General features: G+C 38.1%; 2 long non-coding RNA genes across 2 annotated transcripts; one reads left to right on the forward strand and one right to left on the reverse strand.

The window, feature by feature from the left end:
- Positions 1–447: 447 nt before the first annotated feature.
- LOC121813574 lies at positions 448–4,702 on the reverse strand. The gene is made up of 2 exons (XR_006053771.1): positions 4,464–4,702; positions 448–2,179 (listed from the first exon to the last, which is right to left on the reverse strand). It is a non-coding gene; the product is annotated as an uncharacterized LOC121813574 (long non-coding RNA).
- LOC121813573 lies at positions 3,602–6,005 on the forward strand. The gene is made up of 3 exons (XR_006053770.1): positions 3,602–3,662; positions 5,361–5,723; positions 5,962–6,005. It is a non-coding gene; the product is annotated as an uncharacterized LOC121813573 (long non-coding RNA).
- The last annotated feature ends 1,320 nt before the right edge of the window (positions 6,006–7,325 follow it).

The following is a 7,325-nucleotide window of genomic DNA, read 5'->3' on the forward strand; positions in this document are numbered from 1 at the left end:
GCATGAGGGACGACACAACACTGACTCAGAGAAACACAGGGTTTAAATACACTGGGGAGTAACGAGGGGAATGAGACACAGAAGGAGGGCACAGCTGGGAGAAATCAGGACTGACGAGACAAGCAAAGCAGGACGCATTCACATAAGACACGGACCTTCAAAGTAAAACAGGAAGTATGACACAGAGACGCGAACTTGACACAGTGGAGACAGCAACTAAGAAACACAGAGACATAAACCATAAGGCAGAGGACTCTAAGAACCGAGAGACACAGAGGGAAACTCAAACATGCAGACACAGACTTACACAGAACAGAGGGGACACAGAGAAACATGAAGGGCAAGGGATCGAAACTAGAAACCATAGAATAACTCACACAAGTACAATAATACAAACATCACAAAGAACTAAAAACGCTGGGTCAGGAGACCCAGGACCGTGACACATTGTTTAAGTAAACAGTTTATTTTGATGTTTTATACAAGACTCATTTACAACATTGAAATAGGTGAAATAGGTGATGCCAAAAATGCAACAATTAAAAACACTCAAAAACTGAAAGTGTCTTGTGCTGCTGTCTGAATCATAATATTTACTTTATTAAATACAGAGCATTACATGACATAGACAGAAAGATACATTTTTGAAAAAAAAATGTACATACAGCATACACACATATCAGACCATGTTATACACGAACACTTGTTTGGATTCTCCAAACAAAATCCAAAAAAATCCACCGTCACCTTGTTAAAGAGCAAAGCACAGCAGAGCACTCTCTTTGCTTGTTTCTTAATGAAACCCCTTTTATCTCAAGATTTTATTTTTATTTTTTTTATCAGCTTCTTATTGTGAAAGAGTTAAAAACATGATAGAGGAGATTCAAGCTTGATGATTACTGAGTTCACCTTGACTCCAGATTTCTGAATAAAACAGGCTCTTCAGCTCTGAATGGTTTCGGTCTAACATTTCTTTCAACATTTCTTTTGCTATTTCATAAACCCAGAGAGTTGAGTGACAGGAGCAGTTGTAAGAATGACTTGTGTACTGACGGAAAATTTGAAGAGATGCACGCAAGCACTCTTCATCTCTGACGCACAGGCCCTGTAAAAACTTGTTTAGTGGAATGCAGTTCAACTGGGTGAGTCCGTCCCGCAGAAAGTACCAGAAGGTGCTTCAGGTGTTTCAACAAATCCCTAACCCAGACTCAGGAACAAACATGTCTGTCTTTGGACTTTGAGAGGAAACTTTGGTGCCAGAGACAGTCCACAGAGGCACAAGGAGAAAACACTGAAAGGCTCAGTATAGATTCAAAAGCTGGCAGCAGTTTGAAAACACCTTAAATTATATTCATCTTTTATTAGTGACAATATTAGAAAACAGTACACTGATTACATCTAAATCACGGCGCTACTTAAATCAATTCCTTGAAATATTATAGACTTCTTATTCTATTTTAAAAAGTGCTCTTTTCTTGGACTTTTTTCCACTTTCAAACAGGCTAATGTAAGTTCCCATTCAGGTGCTTCACGTAAACCGACACGCCCAGAAACTATTTTCCAAGTAAGTGTGTGGTGTGTCAGTTTTTCATTGGTTACCGGTAAAAACTTTTCCCAGTAATTCACACCTTGTTCTCACATCACATAACGTAAAGCAATTGTGAACCCTGTACGAAAGAAAGACAAAAAAAGAGCTGTAGAGCAATAAAGTGATGAATTTCACATCATTTAGTTTTTATTCTTTTTCTGTGTTGAGGTTTTAGGAAAAGCAGTAATGACTGATCATTAAGATATTTTAAACAAGTAAGGAAAGAGTCACATTAAAAGTTCAGACAACAGCAGTCGCTCATTCACACTTTAATTTCTATCTTAATGCTTTTAAATGGAGCTGCATTGCTGACTGTCATCTACAGATGCAGATTTAATGTGTTTTTATATTTGTAGCTATGACAAAGAGACTGCTCTCTCTTCTATAAAACTAAACTTACCTCTTTCTTAAATTTGGAGTTGTTTTCAACAATAATATAAATAAAGACTTATTAATAAACGAGCAGTCGGTGAAATCAACACACAGAATCCTGAAGCAAAGTTAGATCTCCAAGAACATTATTCTTATGAACATCTTATGGTCATCTCCAAGAAAGGAGCTGAAATGGTTCCAGAAACTTCTGATCTGTTTCTGCAAGACACAAAACAGAGCCAACGTGAGAGCAGAAACTTTGCTTCCACATTTCAAATTCAAAGCCAGAATTATTCAGGAGCTGAGGTGCAGGTTTCATTCTTTCTAAATAGTTAGTGATGTCATTTATCATAATTCACTTTGTTTTCCAGCAGATGTTAAAGAGGAAAAATAAAATAAAATGTCACATGAGATGTTGACTGATAAGGTGTAGCTCGTGTTTGTTAGTCCTAAACCTTAAAAAAATAAAATTGTTATAACTAAATTTCCACAAAACAACCAAAGACAATAATAATTTAAACCCAGTTTAATAAACAACCATGATTCAGTTTTATTTATGTGTAACAACTTTTCATCTTTAATTTGCATTGTGAACTTCACAATGAAAAAAAAAAAAGCTGCGTCACAATCATTCGATGGGTTTAAACTTTTACGTCACTCCCCAAAAAATAAACCCAAACACTTTGCAGTAGGCCAGTATGGTAACGAACTTTGTTCCTCCTCGGTTTGGTTTATTCTTAAGAAAAATGTCAAAAAATAATTCTCGTCTGGTCTCTGCTGTGGTTCTGTGAGTTCCTGCTGAAAATCATGAAGTTGGAGTTGCTTGTAATAAAATATGTTATTAACACTTTGCTGTTTCGTAGTTATGAAGCATTCACTGGATACTTTAATTGCAGCTGTTATCATCATCATTATTATTGTTGTTAGCAGTGAGTATGAGAGTTACTAAGGTATTATACAAATGAAGTGCAAACGCCTGCCGTGTTACAGTCCTGAACTGCAGAGTTTGTTATACTACAAAAAAAATTTAAAAAGAAAAGAAAAAGAAAGACATTTGTGGCCAAAAGAAGGGTAAAAAACCAGAAAAAAGGTAAAATGAGTAAAACGAGAAGAAAAAAATACAAACTCCTGTTTATGTTTGTGGTGTAAGCCCACAAACAGCCCAGTGTGTCAAAAATAATGTCGAAAAGCATTCCTAAATGAAAATAGAGGTAAAGAGAACCGAGCAAACTCGATGTGAAAACCGTTTGAAAGGAAACTAAAATGACAATCAATTTCAAAAATCAAATCTTAAACAAAATAAAATGTAAAAAATAAAATAAGTGCGTTTAAGAGGCTCACAAACAATCAGCAGAATATGTGTAAAAATGAGACTGAACCGAAAGGATTTGTTCAGGTTCAAGTCCTCGGTCCCTGGAAGAATCTAGGCTCACCGGCGAGGGCTGAAGCAACGACTACCGCCAAATCGAGTCCCGCAGTCGTCTGCGGCTCTGTGGGTGAATAAAGAATACGTCCGGAGAAAATGCTCCTCACTTTGCACAGGTGGTTGTGCAAACGCACAATGAAGCACCTGTGGACTCTACTCTACGTCATCGTTGGAGCCACCCAAGGTAATTATTATCATAAAGATTATTTTTGCTTGGGGGTTGGGGTTGTTTCGTAACGCCAGGCAACGTTTGCTGAACATCTACTGTCGTCTTCGGTAAGACCTTCGTGCGTAGCCTGTTTTAAGTCAAAATGTGGTCGTTTTAGACGTCTTTTCAACTTCAAAGTTAAACTAATATCAGACATATTTTTATAACGTGTCTGTTACTGAGCTCTCAGAGGTTTTTAAACACTATACAAGAGCAGTTTCGCATTGTTAAACCCATGAAGTGGGATGTGCTAGCAATAAAATAACTTATTAACACTTTGCTGTTTCGTAATTATTAAGCATTCACGGGATAATTGTATTTGTATTGTATTGCATCTATAATTATAATTATTATTGTTGTTGTCTTGTTAGTAGAAGTGAGTATGAGACTTAATAAGGTATTATACAGATGACGTACAATGTTACAGTCCTGAACAGCGGAGTTCAATCTTTAAATACAGTTCTTTAAACAAAAATGTCCATGAAAACGAAGCAGTAAATAAGTGAGGAAGGTCCGATAAAAAACGTTTTTCTGGAAACAAAAAAGGGCAGAAATCTGTGGCCAAAAGCAGAAGAGATTAAAATGAGTGAAACGAGAACGAAATAAAATACAAAACCCCGTTGATCGTGGTGTGAGCCCGTGTCTAAAATAATGTTGAAAATTATCCCTAAATAAAATTATAAGCAAAGAGATAAGTAAAGGAAACTAAAATGAAAATAGAAAAAAATGGAATGTTAAACAAAAACATATTAAAAGGTAAAATAAGTTTATGTAAGAGGCTCACAAAGAATCAGAATATGTCTAACAAGAGCAGCTGAGACTGAACCAAAAGGTTTCCTTAGTCTGTCCGTGAAAGAGTCTCTGCTTACCGTAACAAGCTGAAGCAAAACTTCCCTCGGTCCACACCTGAGCCGAGAACGCCAAGATCCTCGCTCAGTGTTCAGCCTCCGGTAAAACCCTCGCTGAAGAATGCTCTATATTATATTGCGAAGGTTGGGCGTCCTCGCCGCGGTAGACCCACGTCGCCGAAAAACCTCGCCAGCTCAAACCTCGGCGTAGAGGCATGGAGGCGTGGCTTTTTAACAGTGTGCTGAGCAACGATCTGAAAAGCTCGACGGCAGAGGCCGTTCAAATCTGATTAATCTCCCACAGGCGTTTGTGTCCGAAAAACTTGGATGTGTGTTTTATGGGAGCGATCTGTAATAGAGTCAAATTTGAGGTTTTAAGCAGGTTTTAAAATGAGTTATTATTACTAATGCATCAGTCATCTATCACTTCTCCGAACTTTACACAGAAACTTTTTACGACAGAAACACTTTTGGTTATCTATCTATCTATCTGCAGTGATGCAAACTAGTTTTCTTGCATTTTGCATTCTTTTTTTTTGTTTTGTTTTTTTTAGTTTCATTTCATTATTTCATTTCATTTTTTAGTTTAATTTCTCAGATAAATTGAAGAACTGAACTTAAAGGTTTCAGTGGTGATCAGGCTCTATGTGAGACTGTCTCACTGCAGTCTGTGAAATGTTTCAATTTTAAGAGGGGAAACTCTGCATTATGGGGTTGGAGACGTTCACACTACAGAGAGCAGTTTGAGGTTTTGAGGTGACAGATTCTCTACTGTCTAACGTGATTTCAACAGAAGTCGAGCACAGAACAGCCAAAACCATAATCAGGATTATTTTGGTCAGTATTAATAAACATTATACAGTTAGTGATCTTTGGAAGTCGACCGTAGACCTTTAACCTCTCTGTTTCCACTTTCAGGTCAGAAAAACATCACAGCTGAATCTGGACAGAAGAACATCACTCTTCTATGCCGAGCTCCAAACAACGGATATCCTCAGATGACTGTAGAGTGGAGCAGACTTGACCTGGGGGATCAATATGTGCTTTTGTATCGGGACGGTCACTTTAATTCACACAACCAGCATCCATCTTTTAAGAACCGGGTGGATCTGCAGGACAGACAGATGAAGGATGGAGACGTGTCTTTGATTCTGAAGGATGTGACGATTAATGATGCTGGAACATACGAGTGTCGTGTCAAGCCAGAAACAAATCGGAGAAAGAGAGCTAATCTCAGTGGTGACCCCATCAGCATCATCTACCTTCATGTTGATCCTCCAGGTGAGTGAGTAGAGTTGAGTGTGTGTGTGATCAGAGGTGAAGCTGCTTCCTGGTTGTTGATGTTTGTTTCTAAAGATGTTGTTGATGAGACTTTGTAGAAAGCAGCTGGTCTGAGTGATGTGATCAGAGTGCAGTAGATAATGTCTGACAGCAGTTTGAAGAGGAAATGGATTCTGTTCTGTTCTCCACTCATCACCTACCTGACAGCTGACACCTCACACCTGTTTCTCACCTGCAGGTCAGACAGGAGGAGACACAGAGGATGGAGAGAAGGAGGCAGGGAAGGAGGCTGGAGGGAAGGAGGCTGGAGGGAAGGAGGCTGGAGGGAAGGAGGCTGGATCTGTTGGACTGATTGTTGGTCTGTCAGTTTCTGCTGTGCTTCTTGTTGCTGCTGTTGTTGGTTTTTTGATCTACAGAAAAAACAAACAACGTGATTCACGCCATACTCATGCTGAACCACAGATTGAAATGTCTGAGAGATTTCTGAACTCTGAATCTCCTGCTGATGAACACAGAGACAGAAATGACCCGGAAGCAATCAACAGTCACCAACACTCCACAAGGATCCCTGATGTCACAATGGAAGATGAACTGCTTCATCATCTCCAGCCTCAGCAAACAGCAGGACTGCATCCACAAAGTGCCAGCGTTGGATCATGAATGTCCAGAATTTGATGGACTAATGGAGTCAAAGGGGTTCAATGCATGATACCAAATGCATGACAGAAACTTGTATATATGACAGTTACTTCACTTCAGATACAGTTACCATTTTAAAAGTCATTTCTGATGGATTCAGAGTGCATGGTATTACAGTGATCACATCCTAACTGTACATATTTAAATTCTTCATTATGGTTCCTTCTGTTCTTTGAGGTCAACCAATAATAGAACAAAACACTCATCTGTGTCCAACTCTGATCACCTGTTGTGATAAAGCGACTGTATTGTTTTATCTAAACCCAGTGTGAGAACAAGCGTCATGGTTGATCTCATTTTCAACTCACTGCAGCTGATTGTTTGTCTGTTTTTTTGCATGAACATTCAGCATTCAAGTCTGAAGTAATAAAGTGAATCTCTATGCAGTGCAACATTTTTTACCATCCATGTGAGGAGATGTGATTTGTCATTTACTGATGACTCAAATCTCTTCAAAGGGGCATCAAACAAGTCAGCGACCTCCTTTGGGCTCCATTTGATATTTGTAACCAGTGCTTTCAGCTTCTGGAGGAGAATTTCTTCATCTTCATCAATTTTCTTAATAGGTTTTAAAAAAATCTGTTCAAAGCAGATTTAAACATTTTTTATATTCTTTCTTTTGTAATAAGGCAGAATTTATACAAATTTTCAAGCACACTACATTTGTTCCATAAACTACTCAGTATTATTAGACTAACATCCACAGTCTAACATATCCATGAAAACTGTTGTATGTGTTTCACATTTCATGCTATTAAGTTTTAGTTTGACACCAACCTGTTAAGTGGCGAGAAAGTTCGCAGACAATGTGTATGTATGAAGCACCTCAGGAAATCTGCTGTTTTTATTTTATTTTATTTTTATTACTTTGTTTCAGTTTCTCTTTCACTAACCCTGGACAGA

Source organism: Haplochromis burtoni, unplaced genomic scaffold, assembly GCF_018398535.1.
Source record: "Haplochromis burtoni strain Fernald_Lab_line unplaced genomic scaffold, NCSU_Asbu1 Contig_1932, whole genome shotgun sequence".
NCBI lineage: Eukaryota > Metazoa > Chordata > Actinopteri > Cichliformes > Cichlidae > Haplochromis > Haplochromis burtoni.